Source organism: Drosophila sechellia, chromosome 2R (assembly GCF_004382195.2).
Source record: "Drosophila sechellia strain sech25 chromosome 2R, ASM438219v1, whole genome shotgun sequence".
Classification (NCBI taxonomy): domain Eukaryota; kingdom Metazoa; phylum Arthropoda; class Insecta; order Diptera; family Drosophilidae; genus Drosophila; species Drosophila sechellia.
Window position 1 is genome coordinate 6944566 of NC_045950.1, and position 23909 is coordinate 6968474.

The 23909-nt window shown below is 38.1% G+C and overlaps 1 protein-coding gene across 1 annotated transcript in view; it reads right to left on the reverse strand.

Annotated features, from left to right (window-relative positions):
- LOC6608555 overlaps positions 1 to 23288 on the reverse strand; it is a 41981-nt gene extending 18693 nt beyond the window's left edge. Inside the window, exons 1-2 of the mRNA XM_002033253.2 lie at positions 22741 to 23288; positions 707 to 759 (exon numbers count right to left, since the gene is read on the reverse strand). The gene's annotated coding sequence lies outside the window, so the exon portion shown is untranslated. The remainder of the gene's footprint in view (positions 1 to 706; positions 760 to 22740) is intronic.
- Positions 23289 to 23909: the final 621 nt, after the last annotated feature.

Genomic DNA, 23909 nt, shown 5'->3' on the forward strand with positions numbered 1-23909 from the left:
TTAGGAGTGACATCAAGCTACTAAAATATTTCTTGCTGTGTATTTTTACTTTCCCGTGCAGGATGAGAGAAGCCACAAGCCGCAGCTCTGGAAAAAAGCGAAAGATAAATTTGCTACAAGGACAAGTCAAAGGACGAGGATCGGGGTGGGGTGGTGGCAGGCGGTGGGCGGTGGTGGGGCGGACATCTACAAGACACATTTGCCGCCGAGCTGACACTGACTGCCTGGATTCTGCCGGCGAAATTAATCGTCTTTGGCGCACTTTGTGAATTCCCGAAATTTGTCCCTTGTACATTTACACTTAACGCCATTTAGGCAAGGGAGGGGAGTGGGGGAGAGGCAGGCAGAAGTCAATGCCGAACCGAAGATTGCTGAAAGTCCCAAATGCAAAACCGACAATTGTTTTCCAGCTCGTTCAGCCTGAATCCGGTGCTAATTATATCTACGGGATACATACTGTCAAGTCATCCCATCATGACATGCAATGAAACTTCATCTCCAACGCAAAAATCTGGCAATCAAGTCGCAAATCCCGCACAACAAATGGGGTTTTGTTTCATCATCGCCACAACAGACCAACTAATTGACATACGTCAATTGGCCAAATCGGAATTAATGAAGACCCGACTGAACGAGCGGCAAAAACACTGAATTATTTCAGTCAATTACCGCCGGCAATCAATAAACAGACCAAACCAAAACTTACCATAATTCAAATGGCCAGCAAATGCGTTAGAAAGCCCGAATTCCTCGTTGAACCTGGAAAGAGAGTAGTAATTAAAATATGGTTTAAAAACTGAAATATTTATAAGATATTCGCATTTTAAAGCGCACTATTGTTAGGGTTGACCCAAATTTATGACTTAAATATGCAGCATTTTGTATAACAAAGCAAATGACCCGTGACAAAAAAATTCCCACAAGACAGGAAATTAATTTGACACGTAAATGTTTTGTGCCCTACATAATTTGGGACATATATGTATTTATTTATATTTAGAACTATGTAGAAGGGTATAATAATTAGGGCTAAATTAGCTTTTGGAGCTATATAAAATGTTGTATTAAATGTTATTACTAGCGAATAACGTCATCTACAGATCTAAGAAATGTAATAAAGAAATAAAAATGCGTGTTAATCATGCGAAAAGATATTATGTTTAAGCATATAATTAAATTTTGGTTCCAACATTGCTAGTAATGACTTTTCTTTTGCTTTTTCCGGTACCCAACATTGAAAATTGCTTCGCTTCAAAGCCTCAATTAATTGTTATTAGACCGGCCCCTAATTTAAGTTAACAACCTTTTGGCCATCATCAGTGGTTGGCTAAAAGGGAATTTTAATTGGCTGTCTGTCGTTGTGTGCTAACGGGTGTGTGTGTGTGTGTTTGTGTGTGTGTAAGCGGCTAATTAGACTCGCGACCCTCCAACAAAACCGGAGGCATATATGACCACTTGGCTCGGGGTTAAGCCTGGACAAGTGGTCATACGTGCAACTATACAAGTGCTCCATAAGTAGTCATATTCATATATATGTATATAAATTATATGAAGACACACAGGTTGCCCTGAGAATTGTGCTATGCTTTGTCTGCACACCCACACACTCGGGGCGAAACTAAGTTACTTGTAATTGCAGCCTGCTCATGACATAACTACCAGTTGGCAGACAGCTTTTCCATCGATTATCGACGAAGCCAAGAAAAGTCAGGGACACAAGTCACCGATTCATTTATCAAGTTTCAACGATGATACGTTTTGGACGATGACAGTAGAAAGTTGTGTAATCACGGCTAAGAGCATGCAGGGGAATCAAAAAAAAAATAAAAAAAAAAAATAAAAAAGAGAATAACACGCATTTGCTGACGTCAGTGGCGCGAGCACAAACAGCTTGGGAAAGATTTATCAAGTGCTGACTACTGCCGGCGACCAACGGAGCGTATGTGTGATATTTGTCATCTTTAACAAGGGAGCGGGATAGCACCAATGCCATTTACTCTCTCTCCCTCTCTAATTAGCTTTGTTAACGGGTTTGCTAGACGAAAAAGAGATGAAACGAGCGGGAGCTGGGAGTATCTCATGTCCAGCAGGATGGCAGCCAAAGGATTAATACACAGCCACACCGCATAAGCTGCTTAAGTCCTGGGTCCTCCGTCAAGCCAAAGGACTCACACGAGTGACAAACGAATCAGTTCTGCACCATAAGGTGGAATCTCAATTAAGTCGCTGCCAAGTCAAGCTTTAAGCCCAGCCTATTGTAGCCATTTCAGACTCCAAAACTAATTTAATACTTAAACAATGCCAAGTGACTTCCAAGTTGGTTGACTAACAAAGCCATTGTAAGGCGCTTAAGTCGTAATTTACATGAAAAACATATTGGGCGTTAAGCCTTCTTCAGTGGATTATACAATTAAACAGTCTTAAAGTCAATTAAATACTCTATTTAACTAGAATTTTATGCAACCACTGCTTAAAACCTGCTAATTTAACTTTTGAGTGCTTATATGATTTCTGTTGAAACCCAGTTACACCAAATTCCCCAGATATATAATATAAGGTATTAGATTTAGAGTGGCATTCAGCTAACACAGACACAGTATTGCCTCTTGGCAAAAGCCCAGCCAAGAGTCAAAGCCGAGGACCGTGCATCAATAATCAATGTCGGGGCAATAGGATCGCAATCAAGTACGTGACATAAGGCAGTCAGTCTCACCTGGCACCTGCAAAAGAATTGCAGCGAGTCAAGTTGCAATTTAAGCAGGACTCCCCCGCTGGAATTGAGCCTCGAAAATGAGATTTTACATGGCTCACACAGGAGATACACCACGCGAATCCTCGAAACCCCTCAACCAGGCCACGCCCAGTTTGGCGAAAAGGGGCGGTAAAACGAGAGGCTCTTGAAAGTCTAGACAAGACAGAGGGCGGAGATGGTATAATATTAAATAAACAAGATACCAGTATGTGTGTTTGTGTGTGTGGGAGGAGAAAGCGAGTTGCAAGTGCATTACGTATACGCCCCGTTCGCCGCGAAACATAAGTTTTTCAGAGTAAACACCCAAGCTACGTTAATGACGGCCTTTAAGGCCATGTTTCAAGGAAATTGCACAAATTAAAGACTCACGCAAGGCTTATTAGGTCTCCGGCAATCAGCATTCATTTCGCAAAATCTCGATTCCGAATATCTGGCTTTTATCTGGGGGGCGAAGTTGCTCCACTGCAGCTGACGCCATTTTCATGTCGCTGGGAAAGCCACAAACAACACAAAAGCAACATCTTGCAACCGCACTTCCTTGCAACATCTGCTCCAATCCAAAAATCCCACCCAGCCCACCAATCCAACCACTCATTGCTCCCACTCCTGACGCAGCTCTCTTCCTTTCATGTGGATCCATTAAAGTGCCAATAGCACAAGGTCTGGAAACTTGATGAAAGAACTGCCATGCGGTGGCTGTGGAAATTCTCGAAATTATGCTTCCTGACAAGCTCCATAGAAAGCTGATTTTATTTGGTTATTTTTAAATAACTCAATGGACTTACAACGCGTTGAGAAGTGCACTTTTGCCATAATAGGCAACATTTTAAGACAAGTTGAAGGAAAGCGTTTCCTTTAAATATTTAATAACTATGCAGTTACGAAGAGCAAAATGACTGGTGCATAAAAGTATCTTCTTAAAGTGCGACCATTAAAACTGACGCTTCGTAGAATCAAAGATATAGTTTTTAGCATGACAAGCTAAATCAATACAGAAAACATTGTTATTTTCAATAAGAAATATCTTTATAAAAACACAATATTGTTTTTCTTTCTTTGACTTTAAAGGAAGCGAAAGATAGCAAACGCAATACTTAATGTTATTTATATCTGCAAATATTTTATCAGTAATAAAATATCGTTGAATAACGCCTATAAAAAGCTTCAACTATGACCAGACTATAAACATTTGCTATCTTTATAAGACGTTGTTGGAATTGGAATTTACAATGCGTATTTTTATCAAAATACACAGCTATTGTGCTGTAGAGCAATTTCCTCTGAAGGGAAGTATTGAATAAATGTAGTTATTTTATCCAGTAACTTCATATGAAGGCAAGGCGTTTGCTCGCATAAAAAATCCCTGTTTATATAAAGCGATATAAAGTTGCCATTATGACTGGCTGCAACCGTAGATATCGGCTATCTTTCATAAAATTCACCAAAAGGCAAAAAGCAACCAACTGTTTGGGTTTGTAAAGCGTAAAAAGCACACTTCCTACTGGCAACTTGCACAGAATGTAAATAATTTAATATATCAACATGGCTTAAATAATTGCCGACTTTTCGTGCACAAAAAGTTGGCAGCATGACGAGGCAAAACCAGGCAGATAGCAGCAGGCAGGCAAATGAACAAAGGCAGAGGAGCTGAAGAAAAGCATTTCGATGTCGTTGTCATAGTCGGGCGCGCATGATTTCCGTGCTTAACATTTCCTGTTCGAAACTGCCATAAAATGCTGGATGGCAGGATGACAAAGGGGAGGACTGCGGGCGGAAGCACAGATCCTGGCTCCTCCGGCGGCTCCTACTGTTCCTAGGAATATGTAATGCAAAGGAGCAGACAGATGAAACAACAGTGGCTGAATGATAGACACAAGCGGAAGCGAAACTATCTAACAAAAACAAACTTTTTCCACAGCAAAATGAACGAGAAAAGTTGCCGGCGGGAACTTTAAGAGCGTTTCAGTTTTGAGTTCTGAGTTTTTAAGGCTTGAATAAAAGCGGAATCGAGCCAAAGTTTCAGCCACAACGACGTAAATTGTCTTGGCAAAAGCAAGGAAAATGCACTGCTTTTGTGTATTAAAGATTCACATGGCAATTAACTTTTATGATTTTCGAAATGCTTGCAAGAAATGTATAATCTCCATTTCGAGATTATACAATTTGATTTGACTATTGCACTTTTGTGCATTTTCAAATAAATCCACACACGTTTTCACAATGTTTACATTTTACTTTAGCCAACTTCGCTTCAGTGAATAAATGCCGTGCGAAAAAAGAATCGTTTAAATTGTCACCGTTTTCTGCTGATTTATGGCGGGCAAAATTAATTGAGAATAAAAACCGAAAGCATAAAATGAGCAAAATGCTGAAATCGAGCCGTGCGCCCAGCGAAATAAAAACCAAACAGAGTGAAAACACACACAGCTCCGAAATTAATTGCACTTGTGAACTTTTGATGCTGTTGTTTGGTTTGGTTTTTCGCCGCTGCCTTTGGCCTCTCTCATTTGTTACAGTAAATCCAATTAAACAATGGAATCGTATAAACAAATCTACAGCCTCCTAAAAAGCGAGTGCGCCCTCGCGCATAGTTTTTAATTGAAAAATGTGCAATTAAAACTCTCGAATGCATTGGCGCAAGGAGAGCGCCGCACCACGGGGCGTATGAGCAATGTACGGTATGTATAAATTATATGCCAGAGGCAAATTAATTAATGCACTTAATTTTCGCATACATTCAATTACTTTACACGGCATTTAATTAAGCGCATAAATGTTCTTTTATCTCGAAAGTCTCGCATAAATTTCGAGAATGACGTCTGTCGCCGGGATAATCAAACAAATGGCAAGTAAATAAATATAGGCGCTGTATGGATACTCACATTTCCCATAATTTGGCACATGACATTATAAAATATTGAAAGCAACACACACACAGATGCAAACACACACACACAAGCGGGTACCTGCTGTTAAAAGTCGCAAAACACATATTTGCCATTCCTGTTTGCGTGGGTGTGTTGGTCGGCGAATCTATGGATCTTTGGCACATGTGCGGTTGGCATTCTCTGTCATTCAGCTACTCTCCTTCTTTGTCCTTGCCGCAGGACCCCACTCACATACACGCCTGCACAAACACACACTTACGCACCTGACTCCTGACCGCAGGCTCTCATCAACATAAGTGAACTATCCGTTCACTTTATTTTTTAAGCTGCGTTTCGAAATAAAATAGTAAAATTTCCTGTATTTTTTTTCTAGAATATATATAAACATTGAAATAGAAAATAATGAAGATTGCCTTATTTTATTAAGTATTATTTTATATTATTTAAAAGTATTGTAAAATCTCTTGAATTTTTGCCTATATTTTAATTTATGTTTTTTGATTGTCTAGACTAACAGAACCCATTAAAAATATATATTTTTTTAAATAAATTAACCAAAAGTAATAAAATAGTTGTTAATAGCTAAATAAATTAGAAAATAGGAATGTTTGCAACACAAGATTTTAAATAGTTCTTAATTTCTACTAATTTCTGGCCTAAAGCAGCGTAACGCACTGTACTAGGCTGCGCTGCTGTTTATTTTGGTTTTGTGAGCTGAGCAAACAGATTTTAAGCAAATTGAAACATTTCCACCTGAATACCTGGAAAATGCTTGAGCAACTTGAATATTACCCGGACAACAATGCAAGCATTTTGGGCTGTGTCCTGGCCCGAAATCGATTAACGTCATATTTATACTTGAAGAAGCTCGAATATTAACTATAATATCAATTATAAACTATTTGCCATTATTTGCATATTGAATGAGCCCCACAATCCAGGCTTTGTTTAGCTAAGTGTGTTCAATGTTCGTGGGAAATGGCAAGTCGTAAATCAATTTCAAATTTTTCATGTGGAAAATTTTCATCGGATATTGTTGGCAATTTGAATTATTTTCACTTGAGCAGATGACTTAAACAGCAGTTGACTTTAAGAAATTATTGAGTGGAGCACCTTGAATTATTGGCTAGTAAAATGGTAGGGTTAATAAGAAAACAAACTAAATGCCCAAATATGAAAAGGCAAGGTTTAACCCATATTTAGATATATTCTACTTAATGATATGGATTTTCCGTTCGATTGTTTTACCAAAACTGTTTAGCATGTGAAGCATTCAGGGTCATCTTTTCAATAAAACTGAAGCGTGAGCAAGGCTATCTTGAATTATTTAGAATGCGTAAAGTGATGGTTTATTTATAATATATAAGTGCACGTGACCCCCCACGTGATCTCCCACACTATAATCAATATCTGAGTTGCCTGCTGTTTATAGATAGAATATAGTAGTCCCACTCAAGTAATCTGGCAATCAGTGGGCACAGGAACTTGAGCTGTCATTTGCCCAAGTAACATACATCAAATGTTTGTCCGTCTTACCTGCAATAAACAAAGAGCAAATGTGCTTAAATTAGTAAACAGGCTAACGGAATTAAGTAAGTAAATGTGGCGATAGCCTTAAAAATCCGTCAGTCAGCTGCAGATACCAAAATATCTATCTCATAGATAAATAAGTTTATGGATAGTGTGGGTGACAAGTCAGAGCAGCAAACTCTGATTGATGTTGATGCAATTGCAATGCAGTTGCAAATGGAAACACTTGAGCTGCCGCACAAATTGTGACTGATTACGGTCTTTTGAGTTCAGTTTAGTTCGGTTAAGTTTCGGTTGGGGAATATAAGTACATATATGCAAGTATAATTTACGAATGCAATGAAAAATAACGCCAATTTCTGCGGGCAAATATTGAAAATGAATTGCCTTCTCATACTTCGGTCACAGCTTCAATGAAAATATTGTTTCATAACATTGCCATAAAAATTAAAAACTGCATAAAGTCACCAAAAAAAAATCAAAAAAAAACTGCAATGGCAAACATAAAAGTCAATTGCAGCGGAATTTCTACATGTGCTGTGCGAGTAAATAGCTTTCATTTTACGATTTTTGCGGTGGACTGACATTTAATTTGAACCAGAATGGGAGTTTAAGAACGGATTAACAGAAATCCGTTTGCTGAAAGCATTCATAATTTAGTTGTGGTTTACTCGAACAATGTTTAACAATGTTTACCGATTGCTGGTCATGGTTTATTATTTATTTGGCTTTGGCTTTTTGTGCACTTGGTAATCCGCAATCATTGCAATCATTTTTTCATTTGCATTTTTCATTCATACATTCATTTTCATTAGGACACAAATAAGCCAAACGAATCCGAAAATTTGTTGCATGGCACCATTCTCAAGAATATGTACATACAGGAAAATGGATTTTTAATATTTTTAATATTTCGCTTTCGATTTAATTATTGTCTGGCGAAATATTCGCCTGTCACGCCGCTAAATGAATCATCAAAATTAAAATTCATGTTCCGCAATTTATTTAAACAACACGAAAGATACTTTTCCTGTCCAACACTCCATTTTCTCGCGTTTTCCAATTTGGCCGCACAAGTCGGTATAATTGAGACGTGTGTTTTTTTTCCACAAATAATTTCCCGAATTGCGTTTATTTTTGGTTCCTGAATTTCAGTGGATGCCATTAATTGAAACGATCGGGCAATAATAATGTTATAAAATGTTTAAGAATTTCACTTCTGGCTGCTGGCCAAAGCGGAAAGACTTTGTTTGGCTTTTGATTGCGCCGAAATGCAAATAACAACAAATAGGCCGCCGCGAATGGGAAATTGTAAAGTTCGTGCAGAAATCAGCGAAACATTTGCAGCATTCCGGCGAGGCGAAGTGATTTCGAGGTCTTCTCTGGCTCAAACCGCAACCTTACCCTGGTTTTATTTAGTTTCATTTAGTTGTATTTTTTTATGTTTTCTTCTGTTTCCCCCTGATTTGCCAACCATTTTAGCTTTGACCAAGTTACGCACGGCAAACTAAAAATATACATTCGCAATTGCAATCGAAATTGCATCGCCCGATATGGCAGGCATATATACAACAAACATATATATGTATATACGAAATGCAATTTGAAAAGCCCAGCACCGGCGACAAGTTTCGACTCAATTATTGTGCAATTGACGCCCCAATGGCCGTTCAATGCAATTCATTCGCCTGCAGTTTGCACATTTTTTCAAAATCATTTTCCGCTCCTAATTGAGTTATTGTCTACTTGAGCTGAATTATTAATTGTCTGCTGAGTTGCATAATTGATATGGTGATTGCGGCGCCGTTGCATTAAGCCCTTGGATAAAAGAATTATCAGCCATTGCAGTTGCAGGTTCATTGGATCGTGAATCCGATGCGAAAGACAAAGGCAAAGGCCCTGATTCACCCATCCAGATTCATCCAGAACAAAAGACGTCGAATCCGAGTGTAATCAGTTCATGAATCACTTGCCAGTCGATCAACGATAAAAAAATAACACTTGGCTGTAGACAGTGACGCCTTAAATATTTATTTATATTTTAGTTATCAGCCACGACTGCGTTTTGCAGATAAAGCAGCTATCTGTTTTCCATCAAAGCCACGTTCTCATACAAATCAAAGCTAGAGGGAAGAAATCACTTGAAAGCTTGGGATTGTACCCTTAACAACATGTTATTATTATTTGTATTCGAAAGTTGAGTGATTCACTAACAAATAACCGATTTTAATCAATAAGGAAAACATTGCAACAAGTGCTGTAGGCGTATTTTGAGTGTCTAATTGATTGCATGTTCATTAGTTAACATTAACAAATGTTCGGAAAATCGAGCAATTTATAAACTATGGTCATATAATAAAGATTAGAAGTTAGCTATCTTCCATCTGCATGTACTCCAAAGCATGGCTATTGTATCTTTGCCACTCCATGAGTATGATTCAGTCGAAAGGTTTAGTGTTCGTGTGTTTGCTATGCTGTTTGATGGCCTTCTCCCACTCCCTCGTAACCCCGAAATCCGCAGTAATCGCCTACACCCCAGAGTTTCGTCTGGACTTACGCAATTCTACGATTCGCTCCGATGACTTCATTAGCGCTGGCTTGTAAAATAAATTTAAATTACATGCGAAAAAGAGGCAGAATCGAAGAGGCAAAAGAAACAATCGACAGGCATTGTACACAACAATGTGCGGATAGCATATTTAAATTTATTCCAGCACTCAAGTTCAAAGTCAGGGACAGCCTCTCACCCACGAATTCGATGATTTATTTCAAATGTCCACGAGCAGTGTTGCCACGCACATATTTAAAACACTTAATTGAGACTCTTGCATTAATCGAAATGAAAGGAAATCTGATTTCAATTTTGTCATTGGCGCACGAGTGAAAAGCTGAAAACATAATTTGTATAACAACGCAGGAGCAGAGAAAATGCAACTAATGAGCTCTCTTGATTGTCTGCCTGTTTGCTAATTAGAGAAACAAGTCTTAAAAAATATTATTACTCAAAATAAACTTGGCCATAGAGTGTAAAATCCGCCATTAACATTCAGTCCCAAAGCCATTGTTCAACATCATATTATATACCAATCTCCTTTCACTTGGCTCTTTACTGGTTTTCATAGGTGGCACTCCTAATTAATCGAAGCTTATCTTGGGCAACTTTCAGTGCATTCAACCTCCAAGACCAAGAGCAAGTAGACAAAGCCCAAGGTTTATTCCTCCATGGGTGGGAAATCTTATCAGTTTGCGTGTTCAAGTGCGGATTGAAAAACTAAGGGGGCGCAAATTGGGTTCAAAATGGGTATTTTCTATCACTGCATACGAACTGGTTTATGAATCATATGAATGCATAGTTGTCTTTGCATTTATGCAAAGCTTTAAAGTCGAGTGTTAGAGAACAATTGAATGAAATATGATACAGCAATATGGTACAAGTTGACCAATAAAACAAATTTGTAGCTAAATGATTGAAAATGATATGCTAATCACACACACAGCTATGGAAAATTACCCACAACATTATTATTGTGCCATCGAAAAATTCGGAAGCTCCCTTACAATGCCCTTCCTGTTTACCTATATTTTTTTTGGCTTATTAATTTATACGTTTATTGCTCTTTTCCGCTCGTCTTTGTATTTTTCCTTTTGACTTTTTGTCTGTGCAATAACGATGCGATGAGGCATTGCTCAGAATATTTCGACCAGCGCACCCCATGGCGTATGCGTGTTATTCATTGAAAATTCCAGACACGCCGCTTGCCTAACTAAAAGTACCGCCCCCGATAGCCAATATCGCACCGCCTGTTGTCTATCCACTCTCTTGTATATACACAATCAAAAATTGGCTGTCTCTACTAACTACGTAATGTTGTTAATAGAATTAATATTAATTTATAAATAATTTTTCTACATTGAAATTTGTATTTGTTTTACAATCTTTTGGTTCTACACACGTTTGTTTACGTGCACGTTTGTCTGCTTTATTTATTATTTATTATTATATATTTTTGTATTTTTTATTATTATTTATTTATACTCGCCAAAGAGTGTCAACAGAATAAACTTGTTTTGTAATGCTTTCGGGTTGAGTGGGGTTGTTGTCGAGTGGTGGGGTCACCACAACATCGCTCGAGGCATTGAATCGCGAATGTGACCCGTGCCACACCCCACTGCGCCCACCCATTTAAGAGCACCACCCCATAATTTTTGAATGCATTGCGGCCGGGCACCGAAATCGTTACAGTTCCGCCTGATTTGAGGCGCAGTTGTTGTGTGGCACATCTGAACCGACCGCCTCGGCTAACCGCGAAAAGTGCGTTAAATGTTTTGCATTTCGCGAGCTATTGCGCAAACAAAAGCCGAAGGTCAGGTGGGCAGAACAAGATAAACGAAAAAGGGATAAGCTACCCTATGGCAAATTTAAATTTTTAACATACGAAATTACCTTTTTGAAATGAATAATAAGTTTGAAACTTGGTTTTCTAGAATATGATCTATATATTGTTGAAGATATTAAATGAATTTAAACAAACCTTCAACTGTTTGCAGACAGAAAACATTTCGGTAACCTTAATCATAATTGTATTTCTGTATCTTTTGTATTTGGCACCAATTAGCATCATCAAGAAACAAATACGACGGTTTTATCAAAAGGGAACAAAGCAAACTACAAGATAAAGATACAAAATTGTATACCTTATGATTCATTGGCATTTAAGACACTAATTAGTACAGCAAATAATGAATAACACTTTATTCCTATAAAATCATAAAATCAGTATAATTTAGAAGCGTATTTTTTATAGTTTTGTAAGGTTAACACAAATTTGCAGTTTAATAAGCGGGAGCCAGTAATTCGTGCTTCTGCCTATCCATCCAGTCAGTCATACATTCATTCAACCATTCACTCAGTCAGACATTCATTCATTCATTCAGTGAGGTAGTCATAAGTCAAAGTACTCGGGTATTCGGGCTCAGCTGGAAAGCCCTTTCCTTTGGCGAAAACAACGAAATGCAAGGCAACTGCAACAATAACGGACACCGCAAGTCCCATAAAGTGCATTCACCCAAGGAGAAACCTCCAGACTCGCGGGAAAATGCGGAAAAGTGGGGGAAAATGCACAGTGCGGGATGCTGCTGAACAGTGGGAAGCTATAACAAAAAAAATAAACGCTCGCTCACGTGCGGAGACCAAAACAAAAGAGTCCAAAACACACACACACAAAGAAAGTGCAGAGAAAAAAGCATTTTGTTTTCTGGTTTGGTTCACTTCATTGCATTCTCCCCAAGGAAAAGAAAGCGGGAAGAAAGGGCTGCGAGAGAGTTTATGGCAGGCCATTGAAGTCGCAGTCGGGGTAAAAGGTTATAAATAAGCTGAAACCGAAGGGGGAATACCCTAATGCTTGGCAGTACCTAATTATTTTTTAAGATTATGAGGTTTTTGAATCGCTTTTATTGCATCTGCTTACTCACTTAATATTGAAATATTAAAATATGCTTTTTTATTGCTGTCAAAGTCCCAAAATTGCTACGAAGAGTGCAACAAAGAGGCAAACTCGAATACAAATATCATCCAGACAAAGGCGAAAGTGGTGTGTGTGTTTGTGTGTGTGAATGGCAGGGACACAGGCGGCGAAAATGGGGGCGGCATGGGGTGTGGCGTGGCGGGTGGGCGGTTGGGATGCCATGTGGCAGTTTGGCAAAACTTTACGGGCAAACTTGTTAAGCAAACAGAAACCAAAAGCCGCTTCCCCTCCCCCACACGCGATCTAAAAAGGGAGCGAGCTTCAAGATAAGCGCGTTAAAAAGTTCCCTGGGAAACGGGAAACCAGGGGCGTGGCAAGCGGTGGGTCAAGGGGGATTTGAAGTAGGCGCTTCTGGCTGCCAGCTGTTTAATTAGTTGCACTTCCCCGCACCAGCGATGCATTTCGGAACGGTTTGCCTAATAAAGTTTGTCCACTGCCAGTAGCATTCCACTTCCTCCTCCTCCATTCTCCCCCCCACCCCCCATTGGAGGCCATCACAGACTACACCCCATTGCTCGCAGTGGCACCTCCCCAAACCCTGCCCCTTTCATTTGCTGCACTTTACGAGCGCATCCATGAAATATTTAAAAAGCTTTGTGTAACAAGATTTGTTTATGCCGGCCGCGATCTCAGCGTCGAAGTAGCAGCAGCTGAAGGGAGAATAAGCTAGGGTGTACACTGCAAGAAAATGAGACAAACTAAACAAATAGCTTAATAAATAAATAATTAAAAAGCTTGTTGAAACTGCACCAGTAACTACGCTTAATATTTATTATTTATTTGTTATTTTTCAAATTGTTTATAGGTGTATTTAAGATACTACATTTAATGATTAAAAATCATAAATTTAAGTAATAAATTTGAATATCCAATCCAAATTCAAGGCCATGAAATGCAATACTGAACATTTGATCAGGAAAACTAAATATATGTATGAACTATCAGATACCCCTTAATCGCGCGCCTAGCGGTCTAATATTTTAATGCGGACATATGGACATTCGTTTATGTTTGATAAGTTTATGATGAGTTTGGTAACGACTTTCCTCCCAGTGCACGCGAAGATTAAATGCGCGGAGTGGGATAAAATGCTGATAGCTGGAAGGCAGCTAAAAGTTTCTTCTTTCGGGTATGTCGAGCACAATGTTGTTTGGCCCGGGTACATAATTGCATATTTATAACTCCGACCAGGCGACGTCGAAGTCGAAGTCGCCGGCTCGGCAGGCAGCAAATTAAGCGCAGCACAGGGAGCGCTTTCCTTCGCTCCCCAGTCGCTCCTCTGCTGCGCCGCTGCCCATCCTCTGCTCCTCCATTGTGTGCAGCAATTAATGAAGCATTTCTGTTGACTGCAGTTGCTGCGTGAGGGGCAGAGGAGGAAGGGGCTAAGAAGAAGGGGTAACAAAGGGCGGCAAAATGGGGTTTGGGGTGGTGTGCGGTGCTGGGAAGGGCGTTGAGTATGACGTTGACTTTTGGCAAGGCAATTGAATAACCATGAGTGTCGGCTTGCTGGGAGACTTGGCCCTTTGAAACAGGCCTGAGTTGCAAATTGATTTAAAGTTCGCAAAGACGTGTGGCTTGCGGTTCTGAATTGCGCCGAAGGAAATTGCCAGTAATGTAAAGCAAACAAAGATAATAAATACTGAAGATACATATATCCGCTCACTCAATATATCTCTGTATCTGTTAGTCAACACTGCAATAATTGCATTTTTACTTATTGTACACTAGATTCTCTTTAATTCAATTTGACGTTTCGCTTGTAATTTTCCCATTTCGGCGCACAAATGCACAAAAGCAAATACAATTAAATATTTTATCACCGAAACCGAAATAAATTAACTTTTTTGTGTAATCGTGATTTGCATGTTCAATTGTGGCCTTCAATTGTAAATGTTTCAATAATACTCGATTTAATGATTTTTCAACCAACATGTAAATAGTAGAAAAACAAAAGAAAAAAATTGAAAACAATGAAAAACGAACAGAAAATTAACACTAAACCATATATGTATGTATGCTATCGTGTTAAAATTAAAAGGCAATGCGAGCAATTATTGAATTTATTCAAAGTACATGACTAATAAATAAAATAAATAGCCATAATCCCAATTCATTTGGCCGCGTGGAGGAGTGGAAAATTTATTGAAGGATTTTATTTTTTTTTTTTTTGTATGCGCAAACATACTTCACAGATTGTAATCATTATGCAAATGACTCGATTCGATTTGAGCAGTTCATTAGAGTTGCAAACCAGTTTCAGCACAGAAACGAATGAATGAATAATTCAAGTGTGGGACTCAAGAAAATAACTCTCCATTAATGGGAAAATTTTGATGGTGAATTAATTAGGCAACAGCCGCGGACAAATTCATTTAAAAACCGAGAATTTTGAACGATTATTGAAATTATAAACTTCTGACCCTGACTGAGAGAGCTCAATGCATGTTTCGGCCAGTTCCTCTTGAGCTATCAGTATTATATTTCTTATCAGCTTGGCGCTTCAATGTCAAAGGCAAAGTGCACCCATACTTTGTCCCATTCGGACAACTTGAAGAGCATATAAATATGAGGAAACAACTTGATTGTGTTTTCAACGTTTTTCGGTTTTATGGTCATGAATTTGTTGCACGGAACACACTTTAAGATAATTGAGCTGCAAGCTTCATTAATATGTTTAAGCGAGGTTCTTGGCTATTTAAATTTTGCAACCATTTTTCGTGACATATTAGGCAAGGTATTAACTAGTTCGACGGACGTTGGCCGTACTAAAGAAATACTATTTTTAGTTTTAATCGTAAAACAATGTTTTATAACCGTTTTGTTTGCTTCCTTATTGAAATAAATAAGCCTGATAAATGATATATTGGCTATGTCTACGCACACCACTTCCTGGTTTGTGAATAAGTGGGTATACATACCACTGCCTCATAAATTGCGCCCTTTTACAAGTCGTGCCGCGCCCTTTTTTTAATGCAATGGCTATAATCGGGGCCGAGAATGTTTATGGACCTGCACATCGGTTTCGCAAGGCGGCGAGCGAAGTGCGTGCTTATGAAAATGTTTACAGCATCTGTGCAGCGGCAGGCCAGGCAATAAAGCTGAAAAAGAAGCAGGAGATCGAAAAGCGTGGATGGGGGATCGAAAAAAAAAACATATATATATTTATATAGAGGGGGCCTAAAAAAGGGGGCGGGGCAGGCGAGTCGGTGTGCTTGGTTAGGCAGGAAAAACGTGCTGCGAGTGAAAGCCAAGTAAGCCAAGGAAACAGCTTTCTTTTCGCCACCAGATGATACAAGGCGGCAGATACACATGCCCATACCCATACCCATGTCCACACACATACTACGCTGCCACATTCACTTTCGGCCACAAACACAAAAACTTGGCCAAGTGCCGCAAAAATGCATTTGTTTGAATTTGCGCCGAGCAACGAAATGTGAAATGTAAAATGAGAAATGGGAAATGAGGAATGGCCAGGCTTCGAAAGTGGGTCACAATCCAATGCCAGCAACAGTAAACGCTAACTGAAACAGAAGCACAGACTCTACTCTTTTGGCCAGGCCAACACGACACGTCCGTTCGAATGGTGAAATGTGTGCGGTAAACGCAAGAAATATGATGATAAATGAAAGGCAATTGACACAGACTTTTGTCCAACTTCTGCCCGCGGCGGAGTCATTTTGGGGGCGGAGTCATTTTGGGGGGCGGTGATGGGGCCGAGAAGCCACTAGAACGACAAGGTCACATGGGCGATGCAATCTCCAAAATGGACATGCAGTGGCATCGATAAGATACTGTATCTACAGACTGACCAGATGGAAAACCTGCAGATGGTAATGGAAATATGTAGAATATCCTTAAGATCTTACAAAAAGTATAGTGTACTAAAAACATACATTAGCATAAGTTCTTTCCTAAGTGAACTCTTACAAAAAGATACTTATTTCATACAAACAATATTTCAAGAATATACAGTTTATTTTCTAGTTAGAATATACTTTAATTTATAACTCCAGTCTAGCTCTCGACTCGAAAAACATCTGCTATATATCGCATGCTGAACCGGTATCTAAGCGATATGATATCATGCATATTTATACATCCCTAGTTTCGGTCACCGACTAAACGATAAGAGCCAAATAATCACGATAAGAATTATTATCCCTTGTTTTTCAGCACATGCAGTTAGTTCCGCTTAAAAAGCGAAAGTTTTGAATTCAGCTGGAGATCGTTAACCTTTGACTTTACCGAATGAAATTCTAAAGCAAATTCCGATGCGACACCTGAAACATGCTTCAGGTTCAGTTCGATGGTCAATAAGGAAGCAAGGCGGCAATGCAGGTGAAAAAATACCTGAATAAAATGAAGTGAGATATGGGAGGAAGCGGGTGAAGAGAGGGTTCTTAACAGGTTAGCATACGAATATCACAAACTTCGCCGACTTCATAATTGTGCCTGCTTGGTTGGTAGGTAGTTAGATGGTTCGAGGAAACAAATAAGAACTAGCTGGAAAATAAACATGATTGTGCAATAGGCCATTAATAAGATATCAGAACGAGTTACACACAATCTCGATTCTATATACATATATACACAGAGCGAAAAAGTGCTGACACTTGATTCTGATGAATTTTACAACCGCCTTTTATGCCATTTTTTTCTGTCAAGCGACCTTCGGTTGATAATCGAGAGCTCGAAAATATTACAACATTTTTGATTACCGAGACAATAATCGCTTCCCCCCAAATTGGCCAAAGTCACACGTTCTCATTATCTCTGGAAAAAGCCACCCCCACCCCCCTACCCCCTTGTGGTAAGCGGGGGTAAAATAATACGGATTCAACGTCTCAAATTGAAAAGCCAGCGCAGAAGTGCAATAAATTAAAACACCCACACGGGTTAACGATCGCGGGGTCAAAGGGGGACTTCAAACAACGGGCGGTGCAATTATACAATTAGCACACTGTTAGTGCGAAAGAGATGCAGCCAACTGGGGCCGGAATATATTTGCAATAATGAAAATAATTAGAAATTCAAATTCAATAAACGTAAAAAGCTAAACAATAAATAAAAGTCAAAGCAGAGACCAAGAAAAAAAGGTTACGGTAAATAGAAAACTCATAAATAATCTAGCTGATATAATATATATAAATTTGCATAGATTAAACCGTAGAACTTCACAATGTGTGGGTGGAAAAACACACTTATATAAGGCGGAAAAAAGAAACCATTTGACTAGCAGCTTTATTCAGAATAATGATTCCCGAGAAACAAATGAACGTTTAAGTGAACTTTAAATGTGATTCAGTCGTTCGGAGCGATTATTCACACTATGATTAAGAACTTGGCGCAACAGTTGCTCTATACATGATGTAGTTCTTTGATTAAATATGAACATATGTTTTTTAAAAAGAGAATACTATATGTATTGCTTAGCAACGTAGATAAGAAGGAACATATATTTTATTCCCATTTAAAAGAAAATACAAGCTAGAAGAGGCTTGCTTTCAAAACTTCTGTTAAAGCGGTTTTGTTCATTTGAATTTCGAGCGTGTTTTAAACTTATCCATGATTCCAGCCCAACCCGAAAATCTTAATAAAAAAGCAATAATTTATTCCCACTTTTGGTGGATGAAGAAAATATCTAAAAATAGAGGTTTGCTCGGCGACTGAGCAAACTTTGAAACTGCAAAACCAATTGGCAGCTCAGAAGTGGCGACTTATTTATTTACGTATGTGTTTGTTTTCTTTTTCTGCCTTTTGTTGTTCTCTCGACTTTGCTAAAATATAAACCTGTTTTTTTCACTGGCTCACGCATTTCGGCAACAACAGCGCACAGTGTTTTTAGTATTTCTGACCATTAAAACCGAAAAATAAGCAGCGAAATAGACAACAACGATCTGAGGTTACAAATTCTGCGGCTGCTGTTTCAGCAAAACTGAAGGCACGACTCGACCAACAAAAGTTAAAGAGCTCTCCACCAAAACATCTCAAGAGCCGAACGCCCCACTCAACTTTTGGCCAAACTCAACTCAACTCAGCTGAACTGAACTAAACCGGAGCTCTTATCTTTTGGGCCCGCAAAATAATATTATGCCGATGTGTACTATATTATGGCCAAGTGAGTGAGTGGAGTGAGTGGAGTGGCTTTTTGACCAACCGTCGGCCTTTCGGTGGGATTTCGTTTTCTTTTCAGCTTCTGTTTCTCCACATTTTGGCTTTGTCACTCTGTTCTACCTGTTGACTTGGCCGTTTTTATTACCAACTTATCACACTGACTGAGTTTTCCCAACGCGTCTAGAAACTTTATGATGTGTCAAGAAGGTTTTTACACTTTAGCTTAAACTTCACTGCGAGTCAACCAATTTGCTTATATATATAATAAATATTGTTCTATACTAATTTGATTTAATTGATTGCTGTTGCGCTTTATATTTAAATGACATTTAAAAAAGCTATTTCGTAAGACCCAATTACCATATTGCATTTATAGGGTTTTATAGCATTAAGTGATAAATCGAATAAAAATCGCTCGTAATTTTCCATCAAAATTTCCTGCTTCATTCGGAAGCATATCGAATTCGATTTAATAGCTCTAAACTGACCTTAGACAGAGGACGCACAGCTGAGATTACGATAAAAAACAACCAATACCAGAAAATATAAAAAACTGTTTTTATTTTGGTAGGCATACGTATGTATGCTAATAAGCTCTGCACGCCTCATATCGAAATTCCGCACTCCGAAGAAAGGAAAAATACAGAAAAGATGGATATACGATCCGAGATCAAAGATCAATCTAAAGATAGTTGTTGCTTTTAGCATAGGACTGCGTTTTATTTTTGGGGCGTTTACCATGAAACAAATTGTGTACTGCTATCTATTATCGTTTAAATAGAAAATAGACTTTTTTTGCCTTAATTATCTATACTTCTTTCCGCTCCAATATAATCTATTTATAAGACTGCGACAAGGCTAGACCGATTTTATGTCATTATAGAGCACTAAAAACAAGCAATAAAATGTATGGGGTACTCCCTTTACTATTAAAAGCAATCTAAAAGTTTTGTTTTACCAACGATACTTATTGAATTTTGTTTATAAATTGATAACCGCAGTTGTTTATTATTGAAAATATTTTTGTTAATAGTGGACATTAAATTTAACAAGTAAATAAAAATATCCCCACCATTTATAAACTCAATTTGGTTTGCATATTTTCACAATAAAGATTATATGAGTTGTTCCAGATTCAGCTTAATTTTGAATTATAATATCTGCGAATGACAACGTCATTAAAATAGTGATTTAAGTCTATGCAATTTGCAAGTCATTTAGGCAAAAACAGCATTTAATAGACAAATATTGATATGAAAATTCGATTGATTTCTAGTAAATTCAATATAAGCATAGAAACAACCTTTTTTAAGCAGCGATTTAATGCTTAGCCTAATTTATTAGTGAACTTTTAGCTTGCTTTCTTAGCTGAACCCAATCAGATATGATAATATATATATATTTTGTTTCAATATATCTCGTTTTACAACTCTGAATAGCACATATGGCGACTGCTGTTGTTCTGGTTGAGGTAAACAATTTAGTTAGCTGATTAATGGCCCTTCGCCAGGCACGTCTCAGTGCAAAAATCGAAATATTATGGCAGGTCGTGACTTTCAGTCACTTATTAACTGTAGACAAAATAAAGCAAAATACTCCTGTTTATTATGCAGTTTGTTTAGAGCGCATTTTAAAAATACTATATTGGTTCTGATTTGGATAGAGAGTTGGGTTTGCCTGCTCGTTTTTTTTTTTTTTCTAATCTTTGAGAACTTTAAAAGTTGGGGCTGGGCTGGCATCAGCTGAGGTTCTCGTTGCCCCGGGCTGTTTCGATTAGATAAGCAAATTTACAATGCCTTTGGGCCCCAAATGTAAATTCTGTCTGACGGCGATAATATTGTTAATTGCCAGTTTGCGTTGTTTGGTCACAACTGTGCCTGGTTTTCCATTCGGAATGGGTCGCATGCGTGGAGGTGTGATTGCCAAATCCGTCTGGCCAATCAATCAATGAAAAGGTTTATTTCGTTCCGAGCAGCTTAGACATCGATTTGCATACATAAACATTGAACTGGCACGAGTTTTGATCGCTGGGCACACGCTATGTAGCTCTAGGTTCTTTTAATTGGAATCTATTGCATATCATTAATAGTTTTCTATATATTATCTATATATATTAAATAAAAGAAAGTTAAAAACCAAGTATAATGTGTTTTGATTTTACAGAAAATAGTTTTTAATCTATTCTATTGACTAACGTTAATGTATTTTGTTATTTTTAATGACAGCATTTATTTAAATCGCTTCTACTTTATTTTTGCTTGGTTTCTATTTTTAAATAAAATGTGACTATTTAAAGAAATAAACCGGTAAATGATTAGATATAAGACTAAATACCACGTTGGAACTAAAAAGCACCCAAGTTACTAAAAATAAGTTTAGGCTGTCGTACAATTACAAGTTCAATGACTATGATTACCCAGCCTCCAATGTCGATCAAGGTGTTCAAATGGACAATTGGAAAGTCGGACAGACGGCGACTAGACTCGCCAATGAATTATGATCGAGAACGTATGGCTCGAAAACCAGTTTTCCTCAGAAATCCTCTCTAAATCGCAAATGTATGTAAGTTTCGACCAAGTTTTGTTCTGGTAATTGGGAATAATTCTCCGAAGCCAAATCACACACAAATTATAATAACAATTGTGCAAATTATTTGGGATCCCGAGAAACCGCCGCACGAATTATAAAAAAAAAAATCTACCCACATGGTGATTCTACGAGAAACCATTAAGTGAATGATTCAAACGAATTACACACTTAACAGTTCGGGAGCCGCACACAACAAACATCAGAAACATTTATATTCCTACTTAATTATTGCCTTATAGGCACCAATTGATTAACGAATTAAATATAGAAAACGCACACAGATCAAGTGGGGTGATGGCTTTTCTCGGGCGAGTTCAAGTGAATTTATTGCACTTTGCCAGCCCTGATAGAGTGCATAAATCAGCAAACATTACAGCCCGTGTGTGTTTGACACACAAACCATTCAATGTCAACAAGCCGAGACAGTGAAAATCGCAAATGCGATTTAAAATCAATTTTTAGATATTCGTGTAGTAAATTTCCTAGCATTCAAATTCTAATTTAATGAAGTTTAAGCAAGACTACGCTAAAAGTGAGCTAGAGAAAAACAATATTCAAGGTTTTAAAATATGTAATATAATAAAATAATACAATATTTGTCAACATCTTGACCAATTTTACTATGTTTAACATATAGGCAAATTACATGTTTAACATATAGGCAAATTAAAAATTTCTCGATTTCTTTTATACTCTATTTTAAATATTTTAACTTTTAGAAAAAAGCAAATATTTTTTACAAATCTGAAAAATTTTCTATTTTCGATGTGAGCAAAATTTCTTACAGCTGGCAATGCCTCAAATCGTGGTAATTGGCACGAGGAAGGGGGCGGGGGCGTTAGAGAGCAGCAGTCGATTTGTTTGAAAACAGTGAATTGTTTATGAGTTTTTCGCGAATACGCTCGAGTGGCTGAGAAACCTTTTCAGCCTGCTAATGCTAACAAACTTGAACAGCGGCGGGAATCAATTAGCGGCTTGCAAGGCCTTAAAATACGTATGTCCAGTGATTTTTATTTCTTCTTGTTGTTTTTTTTTGGAAGCAACGTGATAAATAAAACAACACAGCTGATGGGCTCCACCGCGCGAGAGAGCGTTCCTCTCGCGCTCTCGCTAACACAGCTGCTTGTAAAATACTCGGCGGCCATTGAGAAAATAAAAGCAAATAAGAAGCAACGAAAACGAAGCAAAATAAAAAAAGGAGAAACAAATTTCGCAACGCCCTGAGATTTTTTAACTCCGTCTCGTTTTTCCACAACAAAAATAAAACACATAATATAATAATAAAGTTAACAGAGACGACATTACACGATTTTTGGTCTCCAGCTTGGCGAAAACTCACCTCTCTTTGATTTTTCGTTGGTTTATTGATGCGAAGAGCGTGGAACGGTGAAGAGGGGAAGATGTGAGAGAAAGAGCACAAGACTTTCACAAAAATAAAAACTCAAATTGAGCGCAAAAACAGCATTTATTTGCATTTGCTTTCCACTGGCTTTCGCTGCACTTTCACCGCACTTTTCACGTTAGGGAAATTGTTTTCATTTGCCAGCAGTTGTTTTTCATCTGCTCACTTTCTGGGCTGTTTGATTTTCTTTGCCCATTCCATTTTTTTGGGCCATTGAGCAATATTTTTTTGTGGAACACCAAACACACACACACTGACGCTCGTTTGCGAGAGACACTCACACGTACACACCTATCCGGTGCTTATACGCCAGCTTTATTCTGCATTCTGCAGTTTTCTGCTGCACTGCGTTTTTCTGGCCAATTCTGGCGACTTCTTCGACTTGGCCAAGAAAAACAAGACACAAATGCGATTTCGACTTCCCTGCTGTTTACACGCGCTTTGCTGCTTTCCCGACTGCTTCGCCCGCTCTCCCAATTGGAAATGAGTGCTGGTGAGAGCGAGAGCGTCGGCGCAGTGTGGCCCTTGATCGGTGCTCTGCGGGATTTTGGGTGAGCGCGGCGTGCGGCCACACTGCCTCCCGAACAGCTGTTCGAAATTGGAAAACATCAAATTCTAGAAAATCTATTTTTATCTCAAATTTCTATTTTTACTTGATTTATGGCGAAAAAACACAACTTTCACAACAATGTTTTATGATAATTTCTTTCTTTTTTTAGAAGTGATCTTTTGTTTATAACAGTGCCTTTCAAAAGTTGTGTTCCATTGTAAGTCTTAAAATGTTTTATAGGTTAGTTAAAAACCTTAATAGGCAATAGCATTTTTATTAAGTTTAACAAATTTATTCTGTTAAAATAATAAAATAAAAATTTGTAGCATCCTTGCCAAACTTAGGAAGTTAATGTAGGAAATAAATCAAAATTAACTAATGTCAAATTAAGTAGGATTTGAAATTTAAAGATAATTGGTATTCTGTATGCAAGAGGGACTTGTAAATTACGAAATAAAAACATGTTATAGGAATTTAAAAAAAATTAACAAGAACAATTGTCTACGGAATTACGGATTTTTAAAAACTTACTTGTATGTAACATATATCCATCATA